A 19,723-nucleotide genomic window follows, 5' to 3' on the forward strand; every position below is an offset into this window, starting at 1 on the left:
AAAGTACTGTATATTAGTCTATTTTTTAAAGTTTATTTATCTATTTTGAGAGAGAGAGCATGAGCAGGAGAGGGGCAGAGAGAGAGAGAGAGGGGGAGAGAGAGAATCCCAAGCAGGCTGCATTGTCAGTGCAGTGATGTGGGGCTCAATCTCATGAGCTGTGAGATCATGATCTGAGCCAAGATCAAGAGTCAGGTGCTTAAATGGCTGAGCCACCCGGGCACGCCATGTATTATTCTATTGTATTAATATATCATGATTTATTTATCCATTTTACTTCTGATTGATCATTTAGAATATTTGTAGTTTGGGCTACCATGAATAATGTTTCTGCTTTAAATATCCTTGTACCTATTTTGATGTACACATGTATGCATTTCTGTTGGGTTCATAATGAGGAGTAGAAGTGCTGGTTATAGGATATGAGTGGGTTTAAATATACAGCTTTATTTGATACTGCCAAACAATTTTCCAAAGTAATTATTTGAATTTACAGTCTCATCAGCGATATATGAGTGTTCCTTTCCCATTATTCCTTCTTCACACCAATACTTGGTATTTCTGTCTATTTAATTTTAGCCATCCTTTTGGATGGTTTTAATTTTCATTTCCTCAGCTACTGAAAAGTAGGTCATGTTGATGTCTTCTTTTCGAAGAGCCTTTCAATTTCTTGCTCATTATACTATTGGATTGTCTATTTGTTTTACTACTGGGATGTCTCTTTATTACTTTTTGTGAGTTTGTTGTATATTCTGGATATAAGCCCTTTGTTTATGATATGTATTACAAACGATGGCTCTCATCTGAATGCTTTTTCATTCTCTTAGTGGTGTCTTTTGATGAATGGAACTTCTTATAGGCTGTTGATCATTTTTTCCCTTTATGGTTAAGTTGTGTGTGTTGTGTGTGTGTGTACATGTGTATGTTCCATTCAAATAATCTTTCCAATACTGAGACTATAATGATATTTTTTATTATATTCTAGAAATTTCTACATTGTAGAACTTTCTACAGTGATGAAAATGTTCTGTATCTGCACTGTCAAATAGTAATTTTAAGTGCTGTTGAGCACTTGAAATGTGGCTAGTGTGACTGAGGAGCTGAATTTTAAGTTTTATTTAATTTTAATTAATTTAAAAATCTACTTATACTACTAAAGCTACTATACCAGACAGTCAGAGCAACTCTTCAAACTTTATTGTATTGTCTTTTACATTTAGATCTACAATCCAGCTTGGAATCATTTTGTGTGTTTGTGTGGTGTGAAATAAGGGCTTGATTTAATATTTTTTCCTTATCCAATTGCCTCTAACAATTTGTTGAAAAGATTCCTTTCTTCATTTCTCTGTAGTACCATTTTTATCCTAAATTATCATATCATAATTAGGGAATATACACATTAGGTTTGTCTTTGAACTCTTTATTTTGTTTGTTTGCATATTTCTGTGATGATTCCATATGATTTTAATCATATGGATTTATTAATATTTATAATATGAATAAGTTTTTCTACTTTATTTTTTAAAATTGTTTTTAATGTTTATTTATTTTTGAGAGAGAGAGAGAGAGAGAGAGAGCGAGCATGAATGGGGGAGGGGCAGAGAGAGAGGGAGACACAGAATCAAAAACAGGCTCCAGGCTCTGAGCAGTCAGCACAGGGCTTGAACTCACAAACCGCGAGATCATGACCTGAGCTGAAATTGGACGTTTAACCCACTGAACCACACAGGTGCCCCTCTTCTTTATTTCTAAGAGCGCTTTGTGTTTCCATATAAATTTTAGAATAAGCTTGTCAGGTTATACACACACACAAAATTCTGTTTTGTTTTGTTTTTTTTTAAAGTTCATTTACTTATTTTGAGGGAGAGAGAACATGAGTGGGTGGAAGGGCAGAGAGAGAGGAAGGGAGAGGATCCCAATCAGGCTCTGCACTGTCTGGGCCTGATCATGCAGGGCTTGATGTCATGAGCTGTGAGATTATCCTGAGCTGAAATGAAGAGTTGGATACCCAACTGATTAAGCCACCCTGTTGGGTTTTGATTAGGATTTTATTGACTACTCTATAGGCTCATTTGGGAAGAACTGACTTCTTTACGCTATTGAGTTTTCCAAAAATTGTCATACTCCTTACATGGTCTTTTTTTCCTATCAAACATCATGGAATTTTTTCACATTTTTTGTTGGATTTATTCATAGGGATTTAATATTTTTGATATTATTATAAATGACATATCTAAATATTTAATTTTCTGTTTGCTGTTGGTATAGAAATACAATTGATTTTTGATATATTTATCTTATATTTGACAATCTTGCTAAACTCATTTATTCTAATAATTTATTATAGATTCTCTTGTATATTCCATAAGCAGCTCATAAACAAATAATGACTGCTTTATTTCTTCCTTTGCTGGACTTCAAATCTCTTCTTTTTATTGCCTTATTGCACTAGTTAGAACTTCCAGTACAACATTTGATAGTAAAGAGACAGTAAATATCCTTCTATTGTTCCTGATCTCAGGAAAACCAAAAAACTTTTGGTGCTGTACCATTTTGGGGATGACATCTAGTGCAATTTTCCCCCACTAGATATCTTCTAAGAAATTATATGTCTTGTTTGCTAGGAGCTGTATATAGAATTTTATCAAATGCTCTTTTGCATCTATTGAGATGATCAATTATGTTTTCTCATTTTTTCCACTATTGTGATGATTTGATTTTTTAATATTTAATCAATCTTGTATTTGTGGAATCATCCAATTTAGCCATGATATGTTATTCTTTTTCCATATCAGTTAGTTAAAATTTTGTTTAGAAGTTTTGCATCTATGATTTTGAGCAAAATTGGCCTATATCAAGGCTATACTGACTTCATAGAAAGAGGGGAAGCATTTCTTTTTCTATTCTTTGGGAGAGCTTTTGTAAAATAGATGTTGTTTCTTTAAAATTGTTGGTATAATTCATTAGTAAAGCTGTCTGTGTATGGAAATATTTTTTGGAGGATTAGCGAGGTTTAAAATAATGAATTACATACACAAATTAAAGGAGGTTATTGATTCAGAACTTCTATTCCTGAGTCAATATCAGTAAATTATGTTTTGTTTTATGGGAATCTGTCATTTCATCCAAAATTTTAAATTAATGGCATGAATGCTTATGATATCCTCTTATCACAATGTGAATGTCTGTAGAATCTTTAGTGATGTCCCAATTTTTATTCCTTAAAATGGATTTTTGTTGCTGTTGCTTTTTTTTTTTTTTTTAAGTTTGCTCATTTACTTTGAGAGAGAGAGCAAGAGCGAGAGCTGGGGAGGGTCAGAGAGAGAAAAAGAGACAGAATCCCAAGCAGGCTCTACAGTGCTAGTGCAGAGCCTGATGCAGGGCTTGAATTTACGAACTGTGAGATCATGACCTGAGACAAAATCTAGAGTCGGAGGCTTAACCACCTGAGCCACCCAGGCACCCCCTCAAAAATAGATTTCTAAGATTACTCTTTTTCTTGATCACTTTCATCACCAATTTAAAAATTTTATTAGTCTCTTAAAGAATTAGATTTAAAATTTATTTTTCTGATCAAATGTCTCCTTGTTTCATTAATTCCTGTTTTTCTTTATCCCCTTAATCCTAATTTTGGGTATAATTTTCTGGTCTTTTAAAATTTATTTTATTTTATTTTATTAAAAAAATTTTTTTTAACATTTATTTGTTTTTGAGACAGAGAGAGACAGAGCATGAATGGGGGAGGGGCAGAGAGAGAGGGAGACACAAAATCGGAAGCAGGCTCCAGGCTCTGAGCCATCAGCCCAGAGCCCAACGCGGGGCTCGAATTCACGGACTGCGAGATCATGACCTGAGCTGAAGTCGGACGCTTAACCGACTGAGCCACCCAGGCACCCCCAAAATTTTTTTAAATGTTTATTTATTTTTGAGATAGAGCGTGAGGGGGTGGGGGTGCAGAGAGACATGGAGACCAGGAATCTGAAGCAGGCTCCAGGCTCTGAGCTGTCAGCACAGAGCCCAACACAGCGCTCTAACTCAAGAACTGTAAAGTCAAGACCTGAGCTGAAGTCGGAATCTTAACTGACTGAGCCACCCAGGTGCCTTCTGGTTTTTATTTTTTGCAACTTCTTGAGGTAGATTCTTAGCTCACTTTTTAATTATTCCTTTTTTCTAATAAACATTAAAGCTGTGCTTCCCTCTGACCATGACTGTAATTGCATTGCATTCTACACATTTTAATATACAGTATATTTATTGCAATTGATTTCTAATTTTCATTTTGATTTTTTTAATCTGTGGATTATTTAGAAATGTGTACTTAATTTCCAAATAATTGAGGATTTAAAAACTATCTTGTTTTTATATTTGGCTTACATCAGTTGTAGTCAGAGAACATATTTTGTATGTAGTTGTGCAGTGTTATAGCCCAAAACTCAGAGGGTTGTACCAGCTTTTTCTTGTCTTTGGCAGTCCTGGAGCCCAGTTTTTGTCCATTGACCTTATGAGGCTGTCCAATGCTCTCTTAGCAACTGAATTTCTCGGTAATCCCATACAGAATCAGTCTTCAAGGAAAAGAAGTCCCAAATATCTGGCTTACCCTTCTCTTATATCTTGGTTTGATAGTTTTTATCAACCTTGTTAGATTTCAAATGATTCCATGGTTTGTATTTTGTCATATCTTCAGTGGGAGTGTATGGTCCCAGTGGGAGAAATGATCCCAATTACTGGAAGCAAAAATATATTTAACCTTTACAATTACCATGTATGGGAGACCATATCTCAGTTTTACCAATGAAATAACTGATGTAGAGAGAGAGTAAAATAGAAAGGAATTTAAAGAACTCAATTACTAATAAAGTAATAATCCTTTAAAAACCATTAGCACTTGAGGTGCCTGGGTGGCTCTGTCAGTTAAGTATCCGACTTTGGCTCAGGTCATGATCTCACAGTTTGTGAGTTCGAGCCCCATGTCGGGCTCTGTGCTGACAGCTCAGAGCCTGGAGCCTGCTTCGGATTCTTTGTCTCCCTCATCTCTCTGCCTCTCCCCTACTTGTGCTCTGTCTCTCTCTGTCTCAAAAATAAATAAAATAGAAAAAATATTAAAAACCGTTAGCACTTAAATTAGGACAAATATTGAATGGAAATAGTTCCCATAGATCATAAATCCAGTGGATATCAGTGCAAGGTGGGAAAAAATGGCATCATCTCACCAGTAGAGTAACCATGATTTTGATAAACATCAGTTTTGAAATTTTTGTTGTTGTTGTTAGCAGCAATTTCTTTCACGTTAATGATACCTTTGTGCAAGTGATAGAGCTGTAGTCTGTGATGAAATGCCCTGATGGTAATGGTATACATTCTGAACAATGGTAGCTGGAATGTGGGTGACACAGAAAAGGACTTGCTGTGGTTTCTATAAGTGAAAATCTTATTTCAGCTCTCAGAACTCCTCGAAATAGCTGATTGCTGAGTAGCTGACAAAATCTGCCTCATAGGTAGACAGGTACACACTTGTAGTATGTAGCTTATTCATTCTTTCCAACTCCTAGAAGTTGGGAATAGTCTTTTTTAGGCAATAGCAAAGTGATGAAAACTACTAAAAAACAAATTAAAAGATGTTACTGAAAATTCTCACAGAATAAACAAATAAATACTACGTGACTTAAAGCACATTTTTCTTCCACTTACTTTCACATACTTTTGTTAATAAAAAATTTCTAAGTGTTTATACAGTTTAAAGAAGATCAATTCTTGTTTATTTTAATCATTTTTCTCAATCATTATTATGGAAAATTTCAAAGCCTAAAGAAGAAAATAGTGTAACCTGTAATCCTGCTACCCAGATAAATACCCTGCTATTTATCATTTTAGGATATGTCTTGTTAGTCTTTTCCATGAACATATATTTTAAAAATGTTGTAGTACATTCTGTAACTAATTTCCAAAGCTATTTTTCCAGCTTTTTTGAGATATAATTGACATATAACATTGTGTGTGTTTAAGGTATCCAACATGTTGATTTCATAAATTTGGTACATTTATATTTTGAAATACAGTTACCATCAGAGTGTTAGCTGATGCCTCCATCACATCCAATAGTTACCATTTCCTTTTGTGGTGAGAACATTTAAGATCTACTCTCTCAGCAACTGTCAAGTGTATAATACGGTATCATTAACTATAATAACTATGTTATACAATAGATCCTCAGAACTTATTCATCTTATAACTGAAAGTTTGTACCCTTTGATCAATATCTCCAAACCCCCTATCTTCCTCCCCAACCCCCAACAACCACCATTCTGCTCTCTGGTTCTGAGTTCAACTTTTTAAGAATCCACATATAAATGAGGTCATGTAGTGTTTGTCTTTTTCTGTCTCACTTACTCTTAGCATGATGTCTTTCAGGTTTATGCACGTTGCCACAAATAGCAGATTTCCTCTTTTTATATAACTGAATATTCCTATGTGCGTGTGTGCATGTGTGTGTGTGTGTGTGTGTTCAAACACACTACATATCCATTACCTGTTCATCTGTTGATGGATCCTTAGGCTGTTCCTATATTTTGGCTATTGAGAATAATGCTACAATAAACATGGGAATACAAATATCTCTTTGATATACTGATTTTGTTTTCTTTGGATATATATCCAGTGGTAGTTCTATTTTCAATATTTTGAAGAACCTCTGTATTGTTTTTCATAATGGCTATACCAAATTTACATTCTCACTAGCAGTGGACAAGAGGTCCCTTTTCCCCATATCCCACCCACCCTTGTTGTCTCTTATCTTTTTTATAATAGCTATTTTAATGGATGTGATGTGGTATCTGACTGGTTTTGATTTGCATTTCCCTGATGATTAATGATGTTGAGCATCTTTCCATATACTTGTTGGTTATTTGTATGTTTTCTTTGGGGAAATGTCTCTTCAAGTCCTTAGCTCTTTTTATAATCAGGTATCTGTTTTTATGCTAATGAGTTATAGAAGTTCCTCATATATTTTGGAGATAAGCATCTTATTAGATATATGGTTTGCAAATATTTTCTCCCCCTCTATAGGTTGCCTTTTCATTTTATTGATGGTTTCCTTTGGTCTCCAGAAGCTTTTAATTTTGATGTAGTCTTACTGATATATTTTGTGTGTATGTGTGTGTGTGTGTGTGTGTGTGTGTGTGTGTGTGTGTGTTTTCCTGTGTTTTTGTTGTCATATCCAAAAAATCATTGCCAAGACCCGTGTCAAGGAGGTTTTTTTTCCCCCTCTATGTTTTCTTCCAGAAGTTTTATGGTTTCAGGTATTACAATTAAGGCTTTAATCTAGTTTGACTTAATTCTTGTGAGTGCTGTAAGAGTATTATAGGGAGTATTATAAGAGTATTATAGGGAAAAAACAAAAAAAAAAAGGGGGGGCACAACATACCAAAACTTAGGCGATGCCACAAAAGCAATTCTAAGAGGGAAGCTTATAGCATAAATCCCTATATTAAGAAAAGAAAGAGATCTCAAATAAGCACCTAATTTACACCATGAGGAACTAGAAAAAAAAAAAAAGAAAGAAAAAAACTAAGCCCAAGGTTAGCAGATGGAAGGAAATAAATATTAGAGCAGAAATAGATGAAACAGACACCAGAAAGATCTACCAAACTTAGGGTTGGTTTTTTTAAAGATAACATTCGTAAACTGTTAGGTGGAGTCACGAAGATAAAAAGAGAGAGGACTCAAATAGATAAAATTATAAATGAAGTAGGAGACATTATAACTGATACCACGGAAATACAGAGGATCATGAGACTTCTATGAAAAATTATATACCAACAAATAGGATAACCTAGAAGAAATTGATAAATTCCTAGAAACATACAACTTACCAAAACTGAATCTTAAAGAAATAGAAAATCTGAATAGGCCAACAATGGGTAAAGAGATTGAATCAGTAGTTAACAACTTCCCAAAAAAAGAAGCACAGGACCAGATGGCTTCACAGATAAATTTTACAAACATTTAAAGAATTAATGCTAATTTCCAAACTTTTCCAAAAAGTGAAGAAGAGGGACTACCTCCAAACTTATTTTATGAGGCCAGCAATACCCTCATATCAAAGCCAGGCAAGGACACTACAAGAAAACAAACTTTAAGGCCAATATACATATTCCTATGAACATAGATGCAAAAATTCTCAACAAAAATACTAGCAAACAAATTCAACAGCATATTAAGAAAACCATACACTACGATCAAGTGAGATACATTCCTGGTTCAACATACACAGGTCAATAACTGAAATACCACGTTAACAGAATAAAGAATAAAAATTATATGATCATCTCAATAGATGCAGAAAAAAGCATTTGGCAAAATTCAACATCCTTTTATGATTAAAAAAAACTCTTATAAATTATGTATAGAAGAAATGTACCTCCACATATAAAGTCATATATAACAAACCTACAGCTAACATCATTCTCAATGGTGAAAAGAACTAATTTTTTAGTTGTGTGCCAGATGTATCTGTCACTTCTACTTTTTTAAAAAATAATTTAATTGCTTTATTTGTATCTGTTATCCTTGTTTTTATAAGTTTGTTTTTAATCTAGTTCTAATTTTATAATGGAATGTTTATTCATTTATTCTTATTTTTCAAGGTCAGTATTTCTAACATCTAAAGCAATAACCCCGAAGTTTTGGCTTATAGGGATATGAATTTTACTTTGCTTAACATCTTTTTTGTATTTGGTTTTTATTATTGATATTGTAATTATGTAGGGAATTTTAAAAATTATGACTTTCTTCCTTTTTAAATCTTAACTGAAATCCTGGGATGTTTTCTATGGTCTCCCCATGGGTAGGTCATGAATTCCAACTGATAGACTGATAGACTCCTGGAGTCTAGGCTTTATACTCTGGCATGTCAGCTAGGGTTTTTTTGCTTGGGTTTTCAACTCTCACTCTCCATTGGAAAGGCTTGGGAATTGGAAATTCCTCAAGGGCAAATTGCTGCTGCATTTTGGGTTTTTCTGTTGTTCTCTTCCTGTAATGTTTTGTCCCCTTTGGTCTGTGTCTCCCCAGCCTGATGAAACTGCTCTAAGCCACAGTCTACCACTTGTGTTTAAAAATGATGGTCCAAAATACCTCTGAGGGAAAAGCTAGTCATCAAAGTGGGTTCATCTTAATCTGCCCCTCTTTGTTGTGGGGTCTTTGCCCCCAACTCCTGATTGTCTTAGTTGTTCTCTAATGCCTTCACCGATGGTTTCAAACTTTAAAAAATGTCTTTGATTCAGCTTTTATAATTGTTTTTGGCAAGGGAATTGGTAATGAGAATACAAGATTTTTCTTACATTCTTTTCTTATAGTGGTCAATTCCTTTTTAATTTAAAGCTTAGCTTTTATTCTAGCTTATTTTACCTTAAACTTATTTCTTGACTTACATTTCAAAGTCTGTTTTCTTTTAATTTTATTAAAAATACAAAGTAGATAATTTCTAAAAATGTCTTCAGTTTCTTACAGTAAATCATTTTATGTGTGTGCCCTGTATCCCTAAGGGACTTCTTTTCTTTATGTTATTTAGTATTGCTTTACTCATTCTTGAAAGAGAAGAAATCTGCGCAGCTTTGGAAAAAGCAATTTAAAGTTTCTCAGGCCCCTGTACAATTCATTTGGGTGTGGAGTAAATTTCTCGTATATTAAACTGAAGGGGGTTGTTTTTATTAGATATCTAACCAGCCAGATTTCCAAGGTCAATGAATCATTGGTTTAGAATGGCTAGATCTTCTGTCTTGCTGCTAAATTCACTGACTCAGAGGGAGTTTATTCCCGAATTACTGGAGAACAACTGCAGTTCTTTTACCAGGGTAGTACTTGAGAAGTAACAATCCCAAATGTACTGGTTTCCTTGCTTCTTCCTTTATTTCACCCCCTCCTTTTAGAGATTTCACATTCAAAGATTCAACATAGCTCCATTTATGTGTCTTTAGAAGCCACAGCTACCTTGGATTACAAGAGGGTTATAAAAATGAGTTTTGGAAGGAAAATGCCTTAAAAGTTGTTGTTGTGTTGTAGAGAAGTGACTGCCAACTGTGGCATAAGGGAAAGAGCAGAGCTTTTCTGTTCAGCAGTCCTGGGCTTTAATACTGGTTACCCTGCTCTCAGGATACTCAACAGTGGAAAGATTTAAACCTTTCTCAATAGTAAAACTGATACGATAATGTATCCTCCTAAAGGGATTATTGTAGAGACAAACCAACAAACAACACAATCAGCACACTCTTCATATAAAGAGAATGTTGTAAATACTAGCTATTGTTACTAATTTTATTATTATTTTAATAATCATTACAACTTCATTTTGGATATCAGACTGCTTTGAGAAGTCCATGTATTTTGTACATTAAGCAAGGTTTTTGTAATATTTCTAATTTGGTGAGGGTCAAGTGGAAACTAGGGTGTGGCAAGAATAATAATAATAATAATAATAATAATAATAATAATAATAAAAGCAGTCTTGTGGGAGGTGTAGTCTTAGACCAGTCTTTGCAACAAGAATGATGCAGCCCAGTCATGTAGGAAGCAAGGGCTTCCACATCAGAGCCTGAGCAAAGCTCTATTATTCTAATCTATATTCTCCAAAGTTATGTTGTCTCTGTCAGGTCTAGAAACATTTTGAAGGCCTTCATAAACTGACTTCAATTTATCATTCCAGCCACAATTCAAACCATTTACTTTTAGATACTCTAAGTTACAATTATACTGGGCAACTGTAATATTCTCTGAATATTTTAACTCTTTTCCTTGTCCATGCATATTTTTTTGTACTATTCTCCTAGAATGACCAGCCTTGAATGCGTTTTCTCATTTGTTATTGTCAACACTAATTCTTAAACTCTTCCTGCTTCATGCATGAGTCAGCAAAAGTATCTTTTTCCCTAAGAGTTCTTCCCTTACCCAGAGGATGTTTTATTCTGCATTTTGGAAACTTACATTTGCTATTATTCACACTCCAAGCTATTAATCACTTGTACTGTGCCTTATTTTTCTTTGCATTTCCTGGCAATGAGGTACAAGTTTTGTACCAGGTAGACATTCAGTAAAGGCTATTTAAAACTGAACTCATGTATCTTAATTAATGATAATGTTTTTATTTAGATGCCGCTGGTAAAAGATTGTACTTAGACAAACAGGAAACAGCTACTCTCAAAATTTGTTAGTTATAATTAAGTTTTCGTGTATAGTCAACTGTGAGTAGATGGTTATTTAAACTAATAATGTTTTTATTTCTAGGGTCTCAACTGTAATCACTGAGTCAGAGAAGTAATCTGTTATTAATTATAGGACTAAATATTTCATACTGCCCAGAATATCTCTAAACTTCCTTCATAGAATCAAGTAAGCTTTTTTCTAGATTTTTATGCCCTACTTGAACAGTTCTTAAATGAAATTCTCATTCTCTTACTCTTAGAATTAACATCTTTTTTATTCTTGATCTTGGTTGATGAAATCACTGAGCTTCCCAAGTTAGAAACCTCAGTGTTTCATCCAGTCTTTTCTTTCCTCTATTCTATTTATAAACCCCTTCTGAATCTACCAGTTCATTTAGTTTCAAAATAAAATGCAGCTCTTCTCTTTTGTCATCATCTTTTGCTTCTTGGGATGCGTAGTAACCAATTCCCAATTCATGTCCCTGAGATTAATCTCTTTCCACTCTAGTCTGTCTTAAAAATAGTTGGGCATTTAATCAACGCCAGTTTTCAAAAGGATTATTCAGTAATACTGTCTATGTGATTTGAAAATCTATTAAATTCAAGTGGCTAAAATTACCAAACTGAAACTTCTTAGCTTTGACTTAATCAATCTTGTCAAACTCATTCTGTACTATTCCTTTCTGTATAGTTCAGTTCCAGGAACACACCAGATCCTTTAAGGCTCTGTTGTCCTCCTTTGCTTTTTCTCTGCCTGGTACAGCCTTTCTTTGCTGGCAAGTTCCTACTCACCCTTCAAGATCTAAGAAAATATTAATTCCCAGGTAAGAAGTTACTCTGTCCTTGGGGCTTCTCAGCCCTTTGCTAATGTACCTCAGTAGTTACCGCAGTGGGTAGTTATTTATCTGTTACCTTTGTCCCCCTGGAGTGTAAACCCTGTGAGAGCAGGACTCCTAAGTTATTTATCTTTGTAATTCCAGGTATTGCACAGTGCCTAATAATGGTAGGGACACAATTTGCTTTTCTTAACTCTGGCTTTAAAATTTCAGTAACATGTTTAAGGTATAATGAGAAGGACCCTAGATGCAAGTTAGGAGACCTGAGTTCTAGTCCTGGGTCAATTATTAACAAGCTGTACAATCTTGGGTGTATCATATAATCTCTTTGTACTTTGGTTTCTTCATCTGTACAGTAAGGAGACTGGACTAGGTGTTGTCTGGGGCCTTTCCTGTTCTCAAGGATGACAATTCTAGGTGGGGAGATTTGATTTGAGAAGATCTGATTTGAGAAGATCTGCTGATGGTAATGTTCTAGGGCACATCCTTAATTTATAACAATTCATTTCTAGCCATCCACTCATTCTGATTTAATGAATTTGATTTCAGAGTGAGACATTAAAGGTTCACAGTGTTATAGTTTAGACATGTGATCTTGGAAACACATGAGGTCCTCACTGCCCATGGTACACACAAAAAAGCTTTTAATTAAAGACATGAAATGTATTAGTCACATGCTCTTGAGAAAACTATAAAAAGGTCCCATCCCAGGCCCAGATGTGCCCTTGGGAAGGACTAGGCCAGCAACAGAGGAGGAGGGGTGAGAGTTTCAGCTATGATTACTCCCATCTGTTGTTCTTTGAAACAAACAAAAAAGTTTCCTAAATGAAAACTAGGCATGGGAAAAATTATAAGAAGCTGATATCAAAGCTGGACTAAATATGTCAAATAGCTTCATAGCCCTAAATATTGAGATGGGATTGTAGATTTCAAATTTTGTTAAAGTTGCAACTGCTGGTCAATTCTTTTGTTCTTTGTCATTTGTTCTTTGAATTCATTTGATGCTTGTGTGATGAGCCTAGAACATACCTTATATTATGGTGGATAAATCTGCCCCATGGAGTTTAAGTTGATCAGAATTTTTCCAAACAAACTTTTGGACACATACTACATGGATACAAACACAGAGAACAATGATACCAATTTTCTTAATTCATTTAAGGATCAGAGAATAATTCCAATTGGAGAGAACTCAGCTAAAGGCATATTAATCAATTTAGCTTTAATAAGCCACCATTTAATTTAACAAAGAGAGACATACTACAACACAGGCTAGATTTTAAATTATTAGCTACTCTGTTACATTTTCTGAATGGCAGCAGAATTTATGGCAGTGTGTACCCTCCATGACTGTTGGTATTAATAAACAATTGGGTGAACCAACTAACTTCTCATAGAGATGTTAATAAAGTATACAGTGGGTGTGTGGAGATTGTTAAAGACTGAGATGCTAAGAATATTTTTACTCTGATTTAAATTTCTAAATTCTTGCTCTTCATTGTAATTTGAGATCCTACTGTGAGTTTACATAAGTCCTAAGAAGGTAGTTTTGTCTGTGCTTAATTTCTCTAATGTATTAAAATATATTTAATGTAATATATTTAAAATGTTTTAATTTATTTGTTCTATACAGTTGAAAAAGATCATGAAGCTCAAAAACAAATAATAATTCTCCTGAGATACTTTGAACTCTGATTAAATATGTAATCTTGAATACTTTTTAAATGTATAACTTTTAGGGATGTCAATATTTTAAAAATAGCTACTAAATATTGTATATTTTTAATGCAATCAGATAAAAAAACACCTAAGTACAATAAGTTTCCTTTGTTATTTCTACCTGGTAGTCAAATTTAGAGACTACATCATTATAGCTGTAGAGAATCACACTAAAGAGAAACGCCATTTCTTCAAGTTATGGGAAACGTGAACAATTTCAGATGAATTAGGGTGTTCTTTCCAAAGCCAGTTTACAGGAAGGAGAAAGAATATAATTTAACTACTGAAGCAATTTTGTTCTTATTTGTTTTTTTCTTCCTGTTGTAAATCTGATGGAAATGTGAAACAATTTGTTTTTAAAATGTTCACGTGTTCTTATTGAATATCTTAAACCAAGAGAAAAATCTTTGTATTTCTGAAGATAAAACATATTAACACACCTGGCATTCACAAAATTTGCTGAGCGAGAGGATCAATAAATGACCAATGACTTCAATATTTTCTACTCTGTTGGACCAATGATGCCTTTCCAAATGTCATATTAGAGATGTCTTCTAACCTGGAGTTGATAAGGAATGTGCCTCCCCCAGCACTCAGCTATAGAATATATGGAAAAGTTGAGGCAAAAACAAGAATTCTTTTTCTCTCTCAAATTAATTTATAAAGTTAATGCAGTCTCACACACACAGTCACAGCAGGATTTTTCATGTAACGAGATGGTTAGATTCTAAAATTCAAATAGCATAAATGGTCAACCCAAGGGATACTGTTCAGATTTTATTCTTTGGAGAAGAAATCTGTTTTAGCAGTACAAAGGCCAAAAATAATCAAGAATTTTGAACAAAGACACAATGAGTACATCTGTTCTGCTAGATACCATGACTCATTGTAGAGCCATGGAGTAGAATTGGTGCAGGAATACACAATGCAGTAGAAGACACAGCTGAGAGACGATCCGTGCATCTACCAAACCCTTGTAATAGAGGTGGCATTCAAATCATTGGGGGATATCATTATTGAGTAGATGAATATGACAGTTGTCTCTCCATACATAAAAATATGAAAGTAGATCTCCATCTTGCATTGCATATCAGAACATAAAAAAAGAAACTAAAGCATTCAGAAGTAAACATAAAGAATATCTGTGAACTTGGGGTAGGGAAGAATTTCTTAAAGAACAGATAAAACCCAAAAGTTATAAAATAAAAGATTTATCTAAATTAAGACAAATCCCTTTCAACAAAACACAACACAAACAAATTTAAAAGTCAAGTGATGGGGCATCTGGGTGGTTCAGTCGGTTAGGCGTCTGACTTCAGCTCAGGTCATGATTTCGTGGCTCGTGGGTTTGAGCCCCACATCGGGCTCTGTGCTGACAGCTCAGAACCTGGAGCCTACTTCGGATTCTATGTCTCCCTCTCTTTCTGCCCCTCCCCAGCTCACGCTCTGTCTGTCTCTCTCTCTCTCCTTCAAAAATAAACATTAAAATTCAAGTGATAGATGAGAAGAAGGGTTTTGCAACACAAAGATTAGGATCCAGAATACTATAAATGATGAAACATAAGGTAATGTTTATTTCTTGAAAATGACTGCTCAGAAAAGAGAGCTTATCTGAAATGTATGGCAGCCTAAAACCACCCAGTCAGTGATATTTCTGCCTATGTGTACAAAACTCAGATCGAAGTTGGTTAAAATGACAAAATAAACAAACAAAATGTTATAAAGAAGGTTAATATAGATGATTGATTCCTGGGAAATGACCCGAAACTAAGGATTAGATGTTATAGAAAACGAGCTTTCTAAAGATTATTTTTTGAATATCAAAATCAGTTTCTCAATGGGAAATTGGTGGCACATTCAAGTTTGGACAATTCAAGGATGATTTATTAATCAAAAGACTAATTATAAGGTGTGGTGGGAAATAAGGGAGGTACAAGGAAAATTGCAGGAACCAGAGCTACCAGGCTCAGAACTGTGCCCCCTTCTAGGTCTGCAGAGGTAAATCAAGGGAAAGGACAGTTTTCTAGACATAGAAGAAGAAAGTCATGAGGAGTAGGGTGCCTTCTATCCAGTGATGCAGCCAGACTGAGCTGATGTTTAAGAGAAAGAGCCAGAGAATAAATACCCCAACCTCATTGTCTGCCCTCCCTCTCATCTCCTATTAGACTTCCCATAGGCTGAGCTGGGAGCCTGGTCAGGAATCCTGAGACCAAGGGATTGTGAGGATATGGTTCATACATATCAGGTTTCCAGGAGGTAGGGTGGAGAAGGAAGGGGAGTGGATCGGAAAGTAGAAATAGAAGATAACTGGCACAAAAAGCAATATAATGCATGATCGTATTGTGAAGATCCTGAATAGTATATGATATTTGGTAGCTTAGAACAAAGTCTTGTGAGTATATTAAAATCAGATTCAAAATTCATCTGAATAGAAGTGATGATCTGCTTTAGAAAACTGTAAATGATGCATAAAGTGCCTCAATAATGACAAATGACGTTGGACATGCTCATTACAAATTTGAATAAAGTTGTTTAAGAAATGTGAAGGAGAAAGTAATATTTTAAAAATATTTTATTATGTAATATATGATTTAAAATATGCATTTGAAATAACATTGATATCAAACATGACACATAGACATTTTATCCTTATACAGACATATTTTTTTGGTAAAGTTGTACAGAACTTTTTGTATCTTCTCATTTGGAACACTGGGAGGGATAGCTTTATATTTGGGTTACCTTAGGTATAGACATGTATGGTATGAAAAGAACTCTGGAGAAAGTGACAAGTGAGTGTAAAAATGAACAAAAGATATGAACAGCAGTTCAAAGAAGAGGCAAACCAAATAGACAATAGACATAAAAAGTATGTTTAACCTAACTAGTAATATAGTAATCAGGAGAAAAGATTAAAATGAGATACCATTTCACATCCATTTGACAAACATCAAGTCAGATGTGTGTAAAAAAGATCTTACCCACTGCTGCTAAGTGTTAATGGTTCCCATCACTTTTTGAGACATTTACCAATGTCTAGTGAAATGATAGTCTATGACTCCCTTGACCTAGATTTAGAATGATCTAGGCTGATCTGGAACCTCTTGCTCATGTATATAGGAAGATTTGTAAAATATCTTCATTGTGATATTTTTGTAATAGTGAAAGACTAGAAGATATTTAATACCAATCAAGAGGGGAATGAATAAGATGTAGTTTATTTATATATTGGAAAATTAATAGCAATTAAAACAAACTAGAACTATACATATCATGGAGAAATCTTAGTATCAAAGGTAGATGAAAAAGCAAGTTTCAGAATGATTCATGTTAGAGAATAGTATTTACATAAATTAAGCCTAAAGCAATGCTATATATTGTTTTTGTATTCATAGATATGGTGAAAGTATAAAAGCTTGGACTGGAAAGAATATATGCTACACTCCTCTTCACATCTGCCTCTAGGTAGGAAGGGTGGTAGGGGATGGGACTGGCCAGGTGTTGGTAGCATGAACGTGTACAATACTTTGGCTTGAAATACCTGGATATTTGTTGATATTGTAATTAGATTTAGACTCAGTTGCTTTTCTGTCCTGAAACAATCTGAACACATTTCCAGGAATCCTAACTATAGTCAACACAGTATTTATTTGGAGGCAAATGGAGATTTGTGTTCTTAGTGTTGTGATTTTCAGGGCAAGTTATAAAACTGTTGATTGGAACAATTACATACATTTTCTACATTTATTTCTCCACTAGCCTATAGTCCAGTAGGAACACTTATAAATGGAAGAAATTGACCTCAGGTAATGGAAGACAAATGCAATTGCCCATATGGTTAGCTGAGAGCAGATCGTTTAAAATTGATGTCTTCTTTTTACCAATTTAAGAGGTGGCATGCTGCTAAGATGCAACTGCATATGGGAAGAACATGAAAGACTTGAACAACTTTCCAGTCTGATTGTCAATTATATTGTGAAATTATTTTTGATTAAATATTCAACTCACCTGTATTCAAATATAATTATCACCCATAAGCAGAAACTGAACAAATTAATTTTAAAATGTCCACCACAGGGCCACCTGGGTGGTTCAGTCGGTTGAACATCTGACTTTGGCTCAGGTCATGATTTCATAGTTTGTGAGTTCAAGCCTTGCATTGGGCTTGCTGCTGTCAGTGCAGAGCCAGCTTCAGATCTTCTGTCCCCCTCTCTCTGCCCCTTCCCTGCTTGCCTCTGTCTCCCAAAAATAAATAAATCTTGGGGCCCCTGGGTGGCTCAGTCAGTTAAGCGCTGACTTCGGCTCAGGTCATGATCTCATAGTTTGTGAGTTCGAGTCCCATGTCAGGCTCTGTGCTGACAGCTTGGAGCCTGGACCCTGCTTCAGATTCTGTGTCTCCCTCTCTCTCTGCCCCTCCCCTGTTCACTCTTTGTCTCTCAAAAATAAACAATGAAAAAAATTAAAAATAAAAAAATAAATCTTTAAAAAAGTCTTTAAGAAATAAATAAAATATCCACGACTGTTAATTATGTATCACTCACTCTTGTCCCCATTCCCCATATATCTGTTTCCATTTGTTATACCCAAGCTTTATATACCAGTGTTCTCTTTTAGTTCATTTGGGTTCTTTGAGAGCTCAGTTTGAACTGAATCCTTCTATTTCCCGATTCCTTTGTAATTGTATAAAGCAACCACTGTGTGAATTTCTCACTCCCTATTCCCCATCTCCTTAGATAGTTTTACTTTCTTATGAAGCTTTAATAAATGAACATTGCCAGCATTTTTTCACCATTTGGCTACTTCCTCCCATTTATACTACTGTTGTAATTATTGCATTGCATTGGATGTATTGTATTTGTGCATACTTCCTTTTCTGGATTAATTAACAAACACTGTTGCAACTTGCCAAAACTACCTGACATTATCATGGGGACAGAAGGGGGGCTATTCACTAATGGCCCACCAATTTCTATCTTCAACCCTTACTTCTCCCCTGAACTCCTTCTTGCCTATTCAACAGGCCATTTGGATGTCTCTAAGCACCTCAAACTTAACATGTTGAAGACCCAGCCAACAACATCCCCTCTCTAGAACTATTCCCACCACGTTTTTTGTTTGTTCAATGGCACCTCCATCTGCCAGGAGGAGGAACTGTCTGTCATCCTGTTCCTAGATCTTATTCCTTGTATCCAGTTTTCTTCCAAGATATGTCAGTTTTACTTTCTACATATCCCACAGATCTGTCTGGGTTCAGCCAGACAGGGTATGTGGGTTAAGCCACAAACCCTCATTAGCTATCTGGACCATTGCAGGAGACAGTTTACTGATTTCTCAGCTCTTTCTCTTGCATCCCTCAGTGTGTTCTGTATGCTATAACCAGAGGGAGTTTTTCAAAGTTGCCAAGGCAATCATTTCACACACGCTTAAACCTTCAACCTCTGATTGCTTATAACCCTGTCCTTAGGCTAAACACCCAAATCTCTTATGTGGCCTGTAATGTCCTGGCTTCTAATGCCCCTAACACCCTCTGCTTCTGCCACACTATTACATAATATCATTTCCCTTTTATTCTCATTGTCTGGATTGCCTTCTGTGATACCCCACTCTATCTGGTTGTCCCCTACTCCTCTTTCTTTTTTTTTTTTTTCAACGTTTATTTATTTTTGGGACAGAGAGAGACAGAGCATGAACGGGCGAGGGGCAGAGAGAGAGGGAGACACAGAATCAGAAACAGGCTCCAGGCTCTGAGCCATCAGCCCAGAGCCCGACGCGGAGCTCGAACTCACAGACCGCGAGATCGTGACCTGGCTGAAGTCGGACGCTTAACCGACTGCGCCACCCAGGCGCCCCCCCTTCTCCTCTTTCAAATTTCTTCTCTCCTGCCACTTAGAGAAGATTTTCCTGACCTTCCTGAATTGGTCAAATCCTCCTATTACTAGTTTTCAGAGCACTCAGTACCTCATGTTTCTTAGCACA

Source organism: Lynx canadensis, chromosome C2 (assembly GCF_007474595.2).
Source record: "Lynx canadensis isolate LIC74 chromosome C2, mLynCan4.pri.v2, whole genome shotgun sequence".
In the NCBI taxonomy this organism is placed as follows: domain Eukaryota; kingdom Metazoa; phylum Chordata; class Mammalia; order Carnivora; family Felidae; genus Lynx; species Lynx canadensis.